The sequence below is a fragment of the Aquila chrysaetos genome, chromosome 7, assembly GCF_900496995.4.
Source record: "Aquila chrysaetos chrysaetos chromosome 7, bAquChr1.4, whole genome shotgun sequence".
In the NCBI taxonomy this organism is placed as follows: domain Eukaryota; kingdom Metazoa; phylum Chordata; class Aves; order Accipitriformes; family Accipitridae; genus Aquila; species Aquila chrysaetos.
Window position 1 is genome coordinate 23,079,697 of NC_044010.1, and position 19,177 is coordinate 23,098,873.

Here is a 19,177-nt window from a genome sequence, read left to right on the forward strand (position 1 = left end):
CGCATCTGATTTGTGCATGGCTGTGGGTCAAGAGTTCTTGTCGGCATGACATTAGCATGCGAGTTTGGAGAGTTTGTGTTGGTGAGATACGTAGGCATGGTTTGGTATGTGTGTGAGGGAATGGTGATGGACAGACATTGCTGTCTCTACTACTTGGGCATGCAGTTCTTGTTGAAAGAGGCAGCTGTGAGGTACATCTCTATGAGAAGAAAGGTGGGATGGGCCATGAGCTTCTCCCTGCCCACGCATAGAGCTCTGCTCAAGCAAGTTTTGGAGCCACTGGTTCAGAAGTGCTGCACATCCCTGGACTGTAGTGTTCTCCACTACGACAGTGCGGCTCCTTACCATAACAGGTCTCATTAAACTCTTCTAAATGGTTAAATCTAGCGTAGGTATATAAGATATCTTAGGCACATAAGAATTTAAATATTCAAATATTGTGCAGTGGGTCAGACCACCAACACCTTTCTTAGAAAAAAATCATGTTGAGGATTTTGCTATGACCTCACCCTGTTTTTCTATGTGAAAGAAAAATATTGTCTGACTTCTTTCATAGCATATTCTACATCTTATTGACAAATCACTTATGACACTAATTTATTAGCATAAAAATATTACTACACTCAAGACAGCCTGCTTTGATTTACTACATCAGGGTTTTTCATATGCCAAGGTCCTATCATCTCTGCTTGATCATTAAAAGTCCCTTGGCTTTTTTTTTTTTTTTGGCGCAACAGAAGAGTTTTGCCCTGTTACCTTGGCTAAAATCCTGAATATTGGAATGGCTTTGCAGCTTAAACGAAGATTCACTGCTGAAGTGATGCTTAAGAAATACAGCATGGGTTTTTCAGAACCACCTTCTTTACACTAGCTCCTTCCCACAAAAGTCAATGGCAAAGTAGGGAAAAAAAAGGGTACATAAACACAGAAAAGTAAAATCTAATGACAATTACGGCAAGATGCTTAAACTACAACATTGTTTTTATCCTGCTTATGTGAAAACTACCTGTGTTACATGCAAAGGGAAGGAATGAAACTAAATACATATATTCCTTTTGCATACACGTAGTGTTTCAGGGGTTGATATCTGCTTGGTTTTGTGAAAACATCAACACCACGTTACAGAAGCTGGACCCGCTGACTGTACCCAGAGGCACCTTGCTGAATTCCACAGGAGACAAGAGACATGAAAAAAATGTAGGAATTAAAGTATTTTTGCCAGCATCATTATATTACAAGGAAGATGGCTGGCTAGTTTGTAAGCTGCTGTTGCAGGGTTTTTCCTCTCTCCTGCAGGGCTGGCCTCCCCTCCACCAGCTTCGTTTCACTACGGCAGTCATGCACAACCAGTGACTGACTACGGTCAAAGTAAGCAAGCCCTGAATTGCTTATATTCCAGCCTACAAGAGTCCATTCAGAAAACATATTAAAGATAGAAAACTGAGACTAAAATTAAAACTTACATGCTATCCTTCACATAAATTGATTTGGTGTTTTGAAAAAGAAATCAAAGTCTCATTGACCTAAAGCTTGTGGCTTAGATGAAATCCATGAAAAATCAATTGGCTTATATTTAATTCAAGGATCTTTTTCTGGAAAAAGAAAAAATACATCTTAACACATAACTGAAGATAAGCAATTATTTTATCTTGTCTACACTTCTTCAGCCAATAATAACTGAAACCAAGTAAGCCAAAACAATGTCACTATTATGAAAAAATGAGCTATCTAAATGGGATATGAATTTAAAAAAATCAGACACACTTTTAAATCTTTCATGCATTTTCAGGGATTTTTATATACATGTTTCAGCAAATGCTATTTTAGCCGTAGCAATAAATGTGAACACCTGTTGTTTGTGTAATGAGTACCTACCAGTCTCTCAGCCAGACCAGATCATGCTATAATATATTTCCAAAGAGTATGTTCTTATTTTGTCTGAAAAGTAAACAGTTCATCTGCTTACAAGGAAGCAAGTTTGCTTGTGAACACAGGAAATAAAAGCATGGTGATGTTATATATTCAGCATAAAAAACAGCACAAAGTTTTGAAATATAAATAAATACATCAAAATAGTATATAGGTCTAAGTTCAATTCATGTAAATAAGCAAAAGCTAATTAGTGATCATTTAAGTTGCATTGTGGAACATACCCTACACATGCAGGCACACACCTTAAAAGCTGCGAGGAGTACACTGGCTCCTTTTTGATCTTCACACCACCCACCAGCACAGCTGATAATGTACTGAAACGCCCTAATGTTTTCCCTTCCCTCTCCCTCTCCAACAGATATGAAAGCATGGTATATACCCAGCTGCATCAAACTCTCATTGGGAAACAAAATCTTTAACAGGAACTTTGTACACGTATATCTCAAAAAGTCAGCACATCTCATCATCACATATACCACGCATTAGAAAGCTTATTCTGCCCTAGGATTGCTGAGATACTTGCCAAGACAGACGGCCAGTCTCTCTGTCTCCCTGATGGCGTCTGCATTGCTGCAGATTTGTCATGTAATTCATTGAGTTGAACTTAGCACATAAATTTTCAGTTATGACTAAAAAGTTAGAAAATTCTCCACAGATGAAAACTACATGTCCATACTGATAGTCAAGCAGGGAGCACTTTGGGGAACGAGAGCAGGAACAAAGGATCAATCCCACAGTGTGAGAGTGACTTACAGAAAGGAAGAATAAGCTAAAAGAAACACTGGCAAGAAATAAACCCTTTGTTAACTCTTGAAGACCCTTCTACGTCCATTCATTTTCCAATCAAAATGTCATTCAATATTTAAATCACTCCCACCTTAGGTGTCAGTTTATTGAGATTTTTTTGAGAACTGAGATCCCTTCTACCACAATCTCAAGCTTCTACCACAATCTGAACTCTGAATTTAAAACCAGCATCTCCACAATAAACCACAGAGCTCCATCCTTAACTATGGCAAACCAGAGCCCAGATCCAGACAAGATCATGCAGAACCTTCCCCTTAACACAGAAGCAATACAAATCTGTGTTTTCATATGAAATCTCGTGTCAGACAGAAAGACGAAAAGGAGCAAGGACCTTCCATAATAAAGACTTGAACCTTTCACCAATATTATGCCATAATTAACAGGTTGTAGGCAAATTTGATGATTTTACTCAGTTTTTTCTTAGAAAAGCACTTTCAATCGTTATTTTACATAGGGTAGGCCATGCCATAGGACTGAAGTGCAAAAACCTGAGGTTCTTGCCAGTGAAAGATTGGATGGAAGGAGAAAACCAGTACTGTTTCAACAACACTTTTGAAGAAGTTTGTCAAAGTCCTTACATAGCAAATGTACATATACCTATAAAAATAACTCCATTTTAATTCACTCCTTTCTTCTAATTTTGTAACAATGTGTGCCACTGCTGTAAGGTGTACTAGTTTAATTTTTACCAACGTATAAAGTAGTAAGCTACCCAGAGATCTCTTCTGCTTTTAACATTTACCCGGTAGACATTTTTTGTTTTATTTGAAATATGATTTTTAAAATTAAGTAATTATATCACTAAAAGTCTTAGTGCACAGTTTTACTGCATAAATATGACAGCAAATAATATATATCAATTTGCTTTACAGAGCATTGTAAGTATCTGTACAAGCACTTTCTTACTGATACAACACAGCCTGCATTAGGAAGAAGCAAGGGGTGGTGGAGGGTTTGCCTTAACTACGCCAGCAGAATGAAGCAGTAAAATGTTAGCTGCAGACAAGCCCTCTTACTCTACCACTCCAGTGTGGACAAGACTGACTGCAGAAAAGAAAAATTCTGAAGTGGAGTGCAAAACCAAAAAAATAATCAGAAACAAATAAAAACCTCAGCTCAAGGGCAGCTGTGCCAATCCTGTTTTGGACTATTCTTGTTTGTTTTCTACCAGTATTCCTGCCAAAGGAAATTCCTCTATATTTTCGTAAGACATCTGAATTTGAATGAGAAGAGGGAAGCTAAATGGAAGGAGGGGTTTTCCGATAGCCTTACCTGAAGGGGTTTGAAAACAGGGGCTGGGGAGTGTGTAAACTGAGAAGAAAACAACTGACAGGCTCAGATTCTTAGTGGAAAGATACTAGTGTCAGGATAAAAAAATCCTGCAAGTCATATCTGCATGCATATACCCTTTTCCTGTGATTTTTTTTCAGAGAGGGGCAGATAGCAATAGTATTCTTGTCTTCTAAGGGCCTCAGCCCCTTGAATAAACTCTGATTTTTACTTACCTGTTAGGTCTCTCTCAATACTAGGATCCCAGCAGATCTGCAGCCAACTAGTACCAGCACAGTCCTACTCCAGGATCTGGTTCTTGGTTCAGGCAGGCAACAGGTGGGATGATTCTCAAACTATCTGCTGAGAAAGAAAATAAGTAATTTTAAACAAAAGCAGATACACCCAGACAAAAAAAAAAAAAAAAAAAAACAAACCCGACCACCAAACAAAAATCAACCAACCAACCAACCAACCAACAAAACCCAAAAACAAACACCCAGGAAAACAAGAATTGACCTGCAAGTAATTTTCCTGTTTATTCTTGTATTTCTAACTAAAGCCAGGTGACATGGCCACAGAAGACTATCATGAAAATGGGGGAGGGGAAGGCAAGAGGGAGAGATACAAACATTCACCTATCTACTTCAGCAGAGCCAACAACCAGAATAGTTGATACCTTGCAAACTTGGTCCAAGTTCCTGTTTTGCTTCATTTGGACTATGTACCTGAACTTCAGCCTACCACCCTAGCCCATGCAACCTTACTAACCACAGGGCTATAAGGACTCTTCTCCTTTCTCCCACTATACTCTCCCCTACAAGTTTATTATTATTAATATGTGGTCAATGCCAAGAGGAAAAAAATGAAAGAAACCCACCCCACACAGTAGGTAATAGCCTGACAGGGCCATCTTTTTGGATGAGGCAAGCCAAGGCTTAAATTGGTAGTTACCACCCAGTAGAGCTTTATCATCTGAAGGACTTCTATCAGTGCAGTAAGCAATGTACATGTTTTACACCTGTTAATTTCATCATCTTCTCCTCACCTTTTGTATGTTTTCAGTAGCCTACAGTGCTGGGGAGAGTAGTGGCACTAGTCAGAGTTTCTTAGGCAACAAAGATTCCAAGACCAGGTATAATCACTCTAGCAAAGAGACGCCAGAGACTCGGGTGGAACTTAGCAGTGGGAGCAACAGAAATTGTTACTCACAGGTGCTGTTATGTCAGGGATTTGCATCAGTGCAGACCAAATTAACTAATTATGGATATGCACTGCCAGTGTCACTACTAGTCTCAGTGACTTGACCTGTTCACTGCAGTGGTTGCATGGAGACAGCCAAGAGCAACAGAAAATAACCTGAATACTCCTGATTTTCCACAGTGCAGGACAGGAATGGAACACCAGAGGTGCAGTTCCTGTTATTTCTCCTTCCCCACGTCCTCCCAGGAAGGGCTTAGCCATTATAACACATTGTTTTGGATCTCTGGGCTTTTTTTTTTTGAGCACTAACTCACTCATGTGCCCATCTGAACACTTAACAAGCTGTGGTCTGGAGTGTTCACTGTAGGGTCTCTGTTAGCTTCTCAGACACATTGCTCAGAAGTGGAAGGTTAGACCTGGGGTAATAACCAAAGCATAGGACTAACTCATCAGAGGAAGGTTCCTCTGGAGTTTGACAGCTCGTGAATTTGCAGGAAGGGAAAAAAATCATCATATCTAAACACACAAATCTTTTGGTCCAGAACTCATGTTTTTGGCTACTACAGTCCTTCCTTGCATCCTGTTTTTAATTGTGGCTCTCAATGATTGAATTTACTGAACCCAGAGAAATAGAAGCTGTGATACAAACGGGGCAGACCTCTGATGTCCGAGAAAGTGTTCTGAACATCCACGTTCCTTTCAGTGCAGTGAAATAACAGCAGTCTGCTCAGACCTGCGGCATGCTGTGGGCAGTGAGCACTGATGACTTGGTTTACCACCCACGGTTTACCATCCTCTCCTTGAGAAAGGATGTGGCAACAGATAGAGAAAAAATTCTTACATGTCATACAGCTACACCACTGCCTGAAATATAAATTCCTCCAAGGGTGTTTGTACCACCCTTTGCTCTCAGCCATCAGTCTCCATTCTCACTCAGGGTCTGTGCTTGGGCACAGCAGCTAACCAAGCAAGCTGCACAGGTGGGGTCTGCAGCCCTTCTGAATAAGAAAGTTGGGGTTAGTTTCATAAAAAAGCCTTTGAAGGAGGATTTGAAAGCAGAATATCCAGATGTATTAAGTTCTTTTCACCCCCACGGTGTGGAACACTGTTATCATGACACAAAGGGAACCAAAGGAAACACACGGACTAGCTCTTTTCTTTTTTTTTTTTAAAGAGGTCAGTTTCATGTCTTTGTATATAGAGCATTAGTTCTTTTACTTTATTTTTCGTCATTTAAATAAACCTCAGGAGGAAGGAGAACGCAAACAGGCGCTATTTCCCGCACGCGTCATTTTACTAGTCTGTTCCTTCAGTGAGGCTTGGTTAGGTCACTCCATTATACAGCACATTATTTTTAAACAGTTCAGCGACTCCTTCCAAAACATCAGACAGCACGGCAGACAGAGCCAGCAAGCCTTCAGACACTGAACTCTGAACTTCGGCCAGACCCTGCCCCGGTCAGCTCTGTGACAGGAAAGCGGGCAGACTTTGAACCCGGGGCTCTGGGGCTGCTGCGGGGTTGCGAGCAGAGAAACAGCTGCACTTTGCAACACGAACTTTGTACTTGGACACATGCACATCTAATCTCTATAACAGAGCCTTTGTTTCATTACTTATTAACATCTCCTCCTTGAGTAAAGTTCTTTGTTAATGAAGCTTTAAAGCATGGTGTGAGGGGGTTTTTCCCACCTTCCTCTCCCAAACCCACCACCCAACTTGATAGGATTACATTAACTGTTAAAAAGCACCCCCAAAAAAGTTAGACTTTATGCACCTTCTGAATACCATAGATATTTGTTGTGTATTCTCTTCTGAGCGACTCTGTTGTAGTAACCAGAGCTAATTACTGAAACTGGGCAACATTCTGGGGCCTGTCTTTGCAGAGATCACTTCTTGAGATGATACCCACAGTAACTCAGCCTGCGGCAACATTCAACCTCATTTAACACACCAAATAAAAAAACTAAAATTGTAGGAAAGTGTCAGCCCACTCACACTAAAAAGCCATACTTTAAGAAAGTGTCATGGGATGTTTTAAAGTTGTACAGTTTTTTGCTACTGCTTTTACTTTGAAGCAGGGGCCGTGCTTGGCTTCTGTGTATTTCACCATAAGGTATGCTGACATGCACAGCACAGCAAATTCGTAGAGAAGATATTAAAGGCCTAGATCCATTTGTGACCGATCCATTTGTTAGCCTTCACTAATATAAAACTTCAATCAGGAACAGAAACCTACCTAAACAAGGACCAAATGAAAACCTCAAGAGAGGGGCCACAAAATGCTTAAATCATTTCTGTACCAGAAGTAAAAGCTGAAGATGCACATATGCATTTACCATAACAAAACCTAGTAACAGAAAGGTACTGGAAGATCCTGGTAATGCTGCACTGTCTGTGTTGTCATAACAATATGGAGTGGCAAAGAAGATTAAGAAAGTAAAGGTTTCCTGAACACTTCTTCATATGCAACTAGAATAAAACATATACTTGGAAGTATATTTTCTTTGTCTTCAGATATCACAAGTATTTGTCACAATCTGTTTGAAAGAAATTGTCCACAGACAGAGGGATCACAGCTACACTCTTTCTATTTTCCATCACTACCATCTTTTCAACATTGATTTCTTTCCATGCTTCTGTGGTCAGCTTTTTTCTTCTCCTTTTTTTTTTCCTTCCATATGATGGGGAGAGACACACCACCACCCCCACCCCACCACCACCCCCCAGCTTTCCTTCCTTTTCGTTAACAGAACGATACAAAAAAGGAAATTTTCAACTGCTCTAGAAAGACAGGAGGGAAAAGAATAAATCAAATCAAGCAATTTCAGACCGCTCCCTTGCGTGAAGCTGGGCTGGCAGGACTCAGAAGCAATCAGGTGAGGATGGTCAGCTCCTGAGCTTCTTTGTGAGAAGCTCATGACTTTTCTTATTTGCATCTATTTACCCACCACTTTCAGTGCACTGCTTTGAAAGCATCATCATTCATCTAATCCTAGAGTTTGATCTGCATTCTTTGCAGAGAGCAGACTGACAGAAAATGACAGAATTACTTTTCTTGTGTTACTACTATTTTGGGTAACAGTACTGTTGCCCTCCTATGACTGCCAAGCAGCTGGCACAACTACAAGAATGTTACACCTTATTATTTTCCTTTCTCTATCCAGAAATCCATGATTTCTCCTCCTTGAGGTGCCCCTCATGATAAGGCATGCATTATGTATGCCTTATCACCTCACCCCTCGAACACGGCCCTCCCGTCACACGGGTCTACCATCACGATCATAAGATTTAGCCATTGCTAAGAATAGACGCTCTCATTTGGAATGGATACTGCTTTATTTCTGGGTACAGTTTCTGAATTGTGTTAGACAATAAAACCTTTAGGTTGGATTTTGGATAACACCTGCCTGCTCTTTCCATCAGTTCATCAAAGGCATCAGACCTCTCTCCATGAGGGCAGGCATGAAGATCTGTACCATTTGCTTAGCTAGGGACAGTCACAGACGTGAACATGAATGAAGCCAAGCAAACCATAACGTCTGTGTTAACAAAGCAGGCAAGCCTCTGGGAAACTACAATACCTTTAATTAAAATAAATAAATAAAAATGAATAAACTTGGAAAGAGTGCAGAGAAAAGCAACAAGAATGATTTAGGTCTGGAAAAAAAAAAGGCTCCTTCCAATGAGACACTGAACTAAATGTGTTTTGCTTCAAAGAGAAGATTATAATCTTTAAGGGACTAGACAAGAAGAAGATATTTCAGAGGACTCTAAATTAGTGGGCAGACACACAACAGAATCCAATATTTGCAAGTTCAATCTGGAGATAAAAAGCACGTTTTAAGTATAATTAGCTACTGAGATGAATTGTCAAAAGATGTAGTAAATTCTCCATCACTAAGAAACTATTTTAATTATTGTATGCTTAGCTTACACTAGAGCCCAGAAGTCTCAGTCAACACAGGCCCAATAATCTTCTAGTTTATCTAGCTTCTAGCACAAGCCACCTGCTCTGTCTGAAAATCGTTCCTGTTGCTAATTCCAAATTAGATTATATTTTCCTGAGTAATCCAAGGTGGGAGAATCATGACAAGTGGATAATTAGTGCATACAACACCAGGTCACGTAGACATCATTTATATAATACTAGCATTCCTCAGTCCAGTGCTTCCAGAAAAAAACAAATGTTCTCTAATGTCTAATTCAGGTTAGAAAACAAAAGCAACAACAAAAAAAATGCAACCAAACAAAAAGGAGTATTGCTTTATATAAAAACTTAAAAATATACAACGTTGTGTATAGTATTGTGCTTTTATCAGATCCAGATCCAGTAACATGCTTTTATCAGATCCAGAATCTACAACAGAGAGGAAAAGTTTCAGACTAGCACTGTCAAGCACTTTACCAATTCACTCCCAGAACACTTCAGTATTGTTCTATACCCTAAAAGAAAAATATAGCTAGCAGAAAATTATTTCTCTTTTTGGTCCTCTAGGAGTTTACATGGATAGCTCCTATTAACACTAATCAGAGTTAAAGGCAGAAATCCCCCATGGAACAGCCACGTTGTCTGGGGATGTGTCCATAATTAATATGTTCTAAGAGTCTAATTTTGAAACAAAGTAATCAGGCTTAAGATGAGTTATATTAAGACCAATAAACCTCTGACTGCATATTTGCCTATATATATACTATATCCAATGTCAGGCCAATGTATAGTTTACAAGACAACTTCTGATAAAACAAGCTATATCTTAGCTGTATTTCGAAGCATGAAATATGAATATACAAGAAGAAAAAAACCACAGTGGGGTTTGTTTTCTTTTTGTTTCTTACTCTTCTTTGTAGCACATCATTATTATAAATGTTAATGCTCATCATTGTTCTTTTTCACATCGTAGTGCCCAGGCTCAGCAAAGCTAACATAATCCTAACACTTCTGATGTTACAAACTAAAATTACCATGCAGCACCATGGGAATATTTGTAATATGAAAGATGTGGAATGGGGACTTTGTGACAAGTACATGGAGGAGAGAAGAGAAAGTAAGAGATATTGTAATGGGACAAGGAATACAAAATAAAATTATGCCAATGGAATTTGGTTTCAGTATTATTTAGGATTTCTGTCACTGAAAGAGACATTTTCAAGTCTGTGGCTGCTGATGCTCCAGCACATTTGATGCCCAAGTCATACATAATGTATTATACAACACAGTATATTAACTCAGCTTCAAAGTGTTAATATGTCATGAAACTTAATTCAGATATCACAGATTATGCAAAGGAGATAGAGAAGTGGAAACACGCTCTTGTTTCTCAGAGGTGTCAGCCAGCCTTTGCTTTGTGTCCCCCAGTCCAGGAGGATATAGCAGCAGCTCGCTCTAAACCTTTCACAAGGTGAGGGCTGGGTGGCTCTTCACCCCGGTATTTTTGGCAAAGAGATCCTGTACTGAGGGCAAAAGAATGCATTAAAAAAAAAGCAGAAGCCTTCTAATAGCCCAGGTTTTGCAGTGCCACAGCTGCAGATACATTTTATACTGCAGACGTGAAAATTGTATAATATAAACACAGAATTTATCATCTGCTTTATCTACAATAGACCAAAGCCCTAGCTTTAGTGCTGTATGGGTAAAGAATCCAGCTGTATTCTCTGAATGTCCCTTAACAGATGGCAGCAATGGAGACAAACTGTTTTCTTGATTGGCAGCTGGGAATAAAGATAGAAAACCTTCAGCCCCATTAGCTCAGTTGGGAATAGAGTTGCATGGAGACTCATCTAGTGCCTCCGTCAGCTGGGAACGGAGCCCATGACAATCCACAGTACTTATAATGGAGGTAGAGACCTTCTCCCATTTCCACACACACTGTTTTTGTGAGTCTCTCACTGACTGCTCTCTCCCTGAGAACTTCCAGACTTCATACGATTGCTACTGAAGGAGACCATAAACAACCTCTACCAAAATTGCATTGGAAGCAGCAGAGGGAAAAGCTTTTGCTTGTGGTATGAAGTTTTCCAAATCCCCTTCGGAGGCACTTCAGCTGAAGGAAGAGGAGTGTGGTCCATTGTCTAAGCCGAGAAGTGAAGCTTAGCTCCTGACACCACCATATCATTCTTGCATGACCTTGGGCCCTGATGCTTTTAAGAGGTTTGAAGACATAAGTCTAATTGTCTCTGTGTGTCACTTCATCAGTAGAAAAGGAAAAAGAGAGGACAATTTTCTACCTATAGAGATAATATAGGTAGATAATATTAAGCATTGAAAAATTAAGATATTATGGAGACATTAAGTATTTAGTATAGAGTGCCCACTAGCATCCATTTTCTTTTTGGGTGTCTAACTTCAGGTAAAACAGCCAAGGCTTTTAAAGAATGTGATTAGAAAATATTGTTATGCAAAATACTTAATGATTTTATTCAGAAATTCTAGAGGATTCCCATGATTTGAAGCAAGAATTCAAAATATAAACCAAAGATGGTTAGATTAGTGCCTTTTTCTTTGTGAGGAAAAATCCACCTCTTTTTAATTAAAATGCAACTCTGTCTCAGATACTACACACACAAAAACCCAAACCCTGAAGAACCACCCTAACTCTTGAAACTGAGGAATCTCCTTTCAGTTAATGAATTGTGGGGGCTTAAGCCCTCATGATTATCTAGGCTATGGTTTTCTTTTTATTGTTTGTACTAAGCTGAGAGGGATGCTTTCATTATTTGGACTTAATAAACACACTCACAAGAACAGACTCAATTTACACTAGCTAGGCAATCCAACGTATTTGGAGACAGAAAAATAAACTAGGACAACAGAAGAAGTCCAGGATTGCCTGGAAGAAAAACCAGCTAACAGGACTGATCACAGTCCCATACACTAGCTGAGGCAGGACACGTCCCTCCTCAGTGGCCAGTTTGGGGACGGTGGGAAGAAATGAAACAAAGCAAAAAGATGCTGTCTGCAGGAGACAGCTTGCAGGGGGAAGCCGTGTGCAGGAGACAGTCCCCAAGCATAGTAGAGAAATCTTGCTGTTATTTAAGAATACTGAGAAGTAACGAGGAGTTGTATTCTGTATCCTTTCATGATCTACTACAAGTGTTTCTTCTGTAAGATTAGCATCCGATGCTACCAATCTCCCAAAAAAGCATTTGCTGGAATATATACTCAAGAAAACACCATTCGTGGTGGCTGACAGACAATTTGGGAGCCTGTTAAGGCGTCCTGTTACAAATACACGCCACCAACATAGAGTTAAACATTTTTTAAAATGATATAACAGTAAAACACGTCATCAGATCATACTTCACTGTCTGCTTCTCCCTCAGCTACTTCAGGAGGCATCCAAATCCAGCCTGCACTCACCAACTTACTTCTGTCCCGTTCCGTGGTGGCAGGAGCTCCAGGCTCTCCTCGTCTCCCCTTGGCCAAGTTAGAGCGTCCTGATCTCTCCTAGATGCTCCTCACGAGGGCTCGCTTCCTACTTTCTCCTCTAATGGCAATCTCATTCTGGATCTTCTGCCAAATATGGCTGTGAAGGCTTAGTTTTCCTATCCCCTGTTTTCTGCAATTAAACTTAGGATGTAATAGAAGACTTAAGATATATAATTAAGACTTAGGTTATAATAAAAGGGACGCTCTTTTGTTTAAATTCTCAGCCCTGCTGTGGCTGCTTTAAATTTGTATTTCTGCCATTCTCTAATTAGTATCTCTCTTCTGTCTTTAGGCTGGCTTCTCCTGTTTATAAGGCTGTGGTAAAACATCATAAATCATTTAACCTAGAAAAAGTGATCATACCAACAGTTTACGAAAGCTACAATTATCAGTTTGCTCTCAATAGTACATAGAGAATAAAGATTATAATAATTCTAACAGAAAATGGGTAGGAGAAAGGGGTTACTTGAATGATTTAAACTCTTCTTCCTACACAGACAGCACAACTTCTGGGGACTTCCTTAGAGTAAATAAAAATATCACTGTGAGGCTAATTAGTTCAGGTGTGGCAGCAGCCTGGTGAGTCTAGAAGGTGGTTCACCTGGAGTTGTTCAGGTATTCACCCACTACCAAACAATATGAACATATTTTCCCCATCTCTCATGCTCTTAACCTTGTTCCAGCAACCATTGTAGCATGCAGGAAAAGCAAAAGCACAGGAGCCAAGACAGCAAGCAGGCTCACCCGGACCAAGAGCAACCCATTAAAAATATAGAAAAGGTAGAAGAGTGTGGTAGTGAGGAACACATTGGAGTAATTTCACTCCAATTTGTCTAGCCCATCCATTCTCTCACATCCTTCCCCTTGTTCCTCTGTGACAGCTCTTCAGGTTGTACAGTCGCTGCTCTAGTTTACCCTATGAAGTGCTTGGATTACAGCTGCCTGTCAACATGTTGCTGTGTGCTTGCACACCAAACCCAAACCTAGGGGGAATCTAAGTGTGCTTCCCCAACATCAGGAACTGTGAATGAAAGCAAGTCCCAAAACAAGTCAGCCATCAGCTTTACAACAGGGGTCCACAAAGCACTAATTCCTTCTTCACCCTTTGTTTCAGTCCAATAACACTAACATACTTAGTACAGTCTTCAAATAAGTAAAAAGAACTAGTCAAACGCACACAAACTCTCTTTTTCCATCTAAAAAGCACACATTTTCAAATTCTGTCCTCTTCTGCAACAAAGAAAGTGTGTGAAGCTACATGCTAAAATGGGCTTTCGATTTGAAATGACCCAAACATAGAATATGTACCTTCAACTTTATGATAAGCCAGTCAACTATACAGTAAGCACTGCTCAACAAAACCAGTCACAGCAGAGCTCTGACAGGCACTCAAAATAGATTACACAACAAATCAAAAAATCACCATCGACTTCTGCATCGTGATATGACTCTCAGTTCTTTAAGGCTGGTCCATTCAGTAATAAATCTATTATGCATCTTTGACCCTGCACACCAGCCTCTGCCAGCAAATCCACTTCGAAGAGATCCCTAATATTTCAAGTCTTGAGAAGCTTTAGTCTGCATTAATTAATTAAAAAAGAAAAAAAAAATAGAAAAATATTAAAAAGATATCTATGTGCCTTAGGGCAATATTCAGCATGATCCCACTGACAGCTTTCCTTACAGCTTTGAAATCCATTACCTTCTGCAAGAATAGGAGCTTTATGGCAGCCTTCAAAAAGAAGCTTCTACCTTCAACACAGGAACTGCAGTTGCTTCAGTGGTAGATCAAGGTCTCTGTGCAGTACAGAACAGCAATTACCCAGTGAATATAACAAACATGCTAGCAAGCATGTATGAAGAAGAGTACATGTAAAGACAGAAAGCCCTGATAACAGCTAGTCAAAACCCACCCCAGAAACTCTTTTCTGAGCAACAGTTCCTGGGAGAGGGGAGGGGAGAATTAAAACAAGCCTGGCTGCACATCTTGTAGTTGCTGAAGTCTGAAGACATTTATACCAAACACAGTAATTTACACACAGGGGCTCAGTTCTTCACTTTGTTTGTACAATGGTTGGATGCAGGAGGAATGGAAAATTCCTGCTAAGAATTCCTTCTCCTGGGTCAACTGGACCTAAAAGGATTTAAGAGAAATTGGATGCCTGCTCTAAGGAAAGCCATTAGTGCAAAAGCACTATTAAAACGTAGACTTAAGAGGGCTTCGACCTCATTTACAGATGTTAGACCAGACCATTGGACGCGGACTCCTTTGTAAGCTTTCTGCTAGAAACAGAATTGGCCCTTTAGCCAGGTACAGAATTTAAACACCACACAGTCAACAAAACAGACGCCAAAACCAGGCCAAAAATTTCCCAGAAATTTTCATTTTTCAGAGGAGATGATTTAGAACAGGCCAAACCTAAGCATGTCTTCCACTCGTTCAATGTGAATGCATTTACTTGTCAGATTTACTTTCTGTCTGAGTTACAGAACCAGTTGTGGGGTTTACACCTCACAGTATGTATCTGTGCAGTGAAGATGGGTGGATCACTGTGGCAGCCTTCTCCCTCTGCCCATCATCCTTTCCAAAGGAAAGAAAATGGCTGTAAGGTCAGTTCTGAAAGTTGGTTGATAATTACACAGACTTATTATTAGTCTTTCATCTCAATAATTAGCATTTCAAAAATATTTTATTAATCAGCCTTGTTACAGGTAGGGACCATTGTATGCTTTGGATTTTTTTTTAATGCTTTTAGAATCTTTTTCATTATTAAATCACTGTTGAGGTTTCCAGAGCTGCTGTTATAGAGCTTGTAATAGCTTGACACCCCCCACCCCTCTTTCAATTCTAATTCACTATCTAGGTGAATCACTATCTAAAATTATCAGTATACTCTCCAGATATCACTATCTAGAATAATCAGACTGCTAATGCTTAGCAGATACAGTAATAACATATCTAATTTTTAACTTTCATGATAGGGTCCCTCTGGGACAGAATAGAAGGAAGATTAATGTATTATTAATATTATAAATAATTAAAATGAGTGAAATATACCAAAAGTGGAAATCGTGAACCAAAGGAAGAACTAGCACACAAGCCTTAATACAAACTATTGGCTCTGTGTCTATACAATACCAGCCATATACATTTTATGTCTCTTCAAAGCATACATAAAACCTTACTAGATCAAAATGATATAATTCCCCACTCATTTTCCACACGTGGAAGTATCTACAGAAGGTGCAAGGCAGGGGAGAGAGTGGTCAGTCAGTCGTGTTTTAATTTATAGCTATTTTTGCCTAAGCCCTGAATGGCCTGCCAATTATGAATAGTACCAGCTGGGCTGTCAGGAGAGCAGGCTAAGAAGGACACACGGAAGAAGAAAATAATAATAATGTAAAAATGAAGAGCAGGAGAAAAGTTTGGAGTGGGGGAGACCTGATGGGGACCCCAGCTCTGGTGTTAAAATGCCTCACTACAGTCCTATCTTCCCCAAGCCCCAAATAAAAATATGATGAACATCATCACTGTCTGGACATAGGCTTATAACACACCTAGGACTACATCCTAAACGTCTTGGGGCATAATCCGGATACCTAATAATTATAAAAACTGGGACTTTTCTCTGCTCAAATAAGCAGCAAAAATAAGAATTGCACAAGATGATGAGGATGAGAATCTCTTGAAGGGTCTTCTTTTTCTTTTCAAATAAGTAATAACAACTCACTAGTTTCCTTTTTTATAATAATAATTTTACATGAGTTTTATACAAAATGTCAAAAAATTAAATACTTTCAGTTACATGGCAGCCCTGCTGTTTTTAAGCTCTTTCCCCAGCCCATGTCCCAGGGAGAATATAGAAAATAATTCCTCTAAACAAAACCCAATGAATGCTCATCAACAGAGTCATGTCTTGAGGAGCTATTGAGGGAACAAAGAATAAACACTGGCATTAAAAGACAAAGATTTTGTTCCATTGCTGTTAGGATGTCAGTGCTGGATCCACACTGATGTATATACAGAAATGTTGCATTTGGCAAAGCAGTAGTTTTGGAAACTGATCTGCTTTTCGTGACTACACTTATCTGTGAAAAAAATTAAGAGATTTACCCCATGCTTTATTGTAGTCTGCTTATTTGTGGATGCAGATCAGTTTAAAAAGGAAAAGTATATTTATACTCATGCATTTCACTGTATATCAGCATCATACTGATAAATTCTATAATAGCCTCACCTCCTCTTGTTTTCACAGCCTTGTAGGAGAGGCAAGGCAGACAAGCCAGTATGAAAAGCCAGCAGGCCATAACTCCTCTACTACAGACAAGCAACAATTAATCACATTCACCAGCTAGGCAGGTAGCTCTTGTCCTTTAACACTGAAGGAAACATAAAGCTCGTCTCTCTGAGCACTGATTGTCCAGGTGATATTGGAGCTCTCAGAAGCAGCTGCTGAGCCACTGAGATACTTAAAAACAAGGTAAAACAAAGCCTAAATATGCCAGTCTTCTGCTATTTTATTAATCCTTATTTTTCAAGGGACCATTGAAAGTGCAATTAGCTGCTGGAGTGGAACATTTATCACCATTTTTCCCTGCAAGATTTTCCCTGCAAGTAAGTTACTCCTCCTGTGCCAGGGGTTCAAGGTCCCTGGGGCTTATTCAGGCTCTGACCACAGCACCCGTGCTCAAAGGAGATCCAGCCCCACTCACGGCTGTGGGAGTAGGGCACTGGGGACCGAGAGACATCCCCTTCCCTTGGAACAAGAAGGAAGAGAACAAGCCTTAACACTGTCAAATACATCTACTGTGGGACTAAGAAGAAAAGGATTATTGCTTTTTTTGGTTTTGCTCTTGAGCAACTAACCTTTCTGGTTTAGCTTTCTCCATATACACACAACTCATTGATTCATTCTGACAATTACATAATGCTTCTGAAGTGCAAAGAGAGACCAAAAAGCGCATTCAAAATCTGGGACAGCTGTAGCTCATCTCTTTCTTACGGTTCCTCAGTATAGGTTTTATTTCCAAGTGAGCCAGTCACGTTTCAGTGAGCGTAACAGAGTTATTTTTGTAACCCTTCCAAACCCCTTTGACTAAGATATAATGATGTACGGACCCCTTGGAGGGGGAAGGGGTTACAGATATAATTTCATGAGACCACACAGAAATGTTAAGACTATCTGTGGAATCTCTCCTTCAGTTACTCAACAGAACTCAAGCACTCAGAAACCCACCTTTTTGAAAAAAGATATGGGTCTTATTTTAGCTGCTGAAGATAATTTAACCCAGGACTGCTAAATAAAAAAACCTCTAGGTTGCAACTTGATCCCCAAGTTGAGGGAGCTCCTCGTTAGCTTTGCTAACTCAACTGAAATCCCACTGAAAGAAGAAAACTGCAGTAAGGACGCATGAAATGAGAAGTCCTGTTTGTTATAGAAGTACCCTCATCTCACTTCCATACAGGCTCCAGCCTCCTGTTGACCCAAAAGCTGACAAAATGAACACTTTAAGCATGTAGGCCGAAAGTGTAGGCAGAAATGGGTGATGATCAGGGCACGTCAATAATATCACACAGCTGGAATGCTGCCCAGTCCATGGTGAACAGCTGTTCTCCAAATGACTAATCACACAAGAGGAGGTAGAACATAAAATTCTCCATTTTCGGAGAGGAGGATATCGCTTCTCCTGATGCTACCTCTTGTAATGAGTTTCTCCTTTTCTTTCCAGTTTCATGTTGGAATAGTCTAGCCACGATGTGTACAACAACAGCGTGTCTCATACATGTAAGTGTGAACTTGCCTTCAAATCGTCTGACAGCAGTGCTCCACTCCAGATGTGGAAGGATTCAGTGATCAGTGAATTAACTTCTAAAAATTCTTTGAAAACAAAAGCAATTTAAGAGTAAAATATTATTCCCACTACTGTTCAGTTACAGACATAATATAAAGTTGTTGTTGAGTTCTAAAAAATCCAACTCAAAGTTCAGTGCTTAGTCTATTGAAATCACCACTTGAGTAAAGGACTCACAAAAGCCTAGAGCCAAAGAGACCCCAAGGTGATAGATACATTAGAAGCCAAGCCATGAGGTACATCAGTTTGGATGTACCTCACATGTGCAGCCACAAATACTGGGAGGAAGTAAAAAAATTAAAAATTTCTGAATAAAATACAGGAAATTCTTTATATTTTATTTAAAAAACTGAGTTAGTCCATCTAAATGCAATATTATTTCCCAGATGCTTAAAGATAATAGCAGGCAGGATAACATCCATAAAGCAAAACAATATAGCTTTCATCATCTCAAAAGTGTTTGAAAACCCAGCCCATGCCAGGACAAAATGGCTGGTATTTGCCTCTAACCATTCCAGTCATCCTGTTTTTGAGGATCACAGTGATAAAAAATTCCCTGAAGTATACTGTAATTCTGCAGCACTGATGAGCCCAATATCAATGCCTGTGTTAAGGGCAAGTTCAAAGACTATTCAGTATTTGCTTGATAAGCTTCTTGGAGAGGTCATTAACTAGGACAGTTAGTTA

General features: G+C 39.7%; 1 protein-coding gene across 1 annotated transcript in view; it reads right to left on the bottom strand.

Annotated features, from left to right (window-relative positions):
• The window catches only part of NRIP1 (nuclear receptor interacting protein 1), a 102,098-nt gene extending 97,728 nt beyond the window's left edge, over positions 1-4,370 (bottom strand). The window contains exon 1 of the mRNA XM_030020393.2: positions 4,245-4,370. The gene's annotated coding sequence lies outside the window, so the exon portion shown is untranslated. The remainder of the gene's footprint in view (positions 1-4,244) is intronic.
• Positions 4,371-19,177: the final 14,807 nt, after the last annotated feature.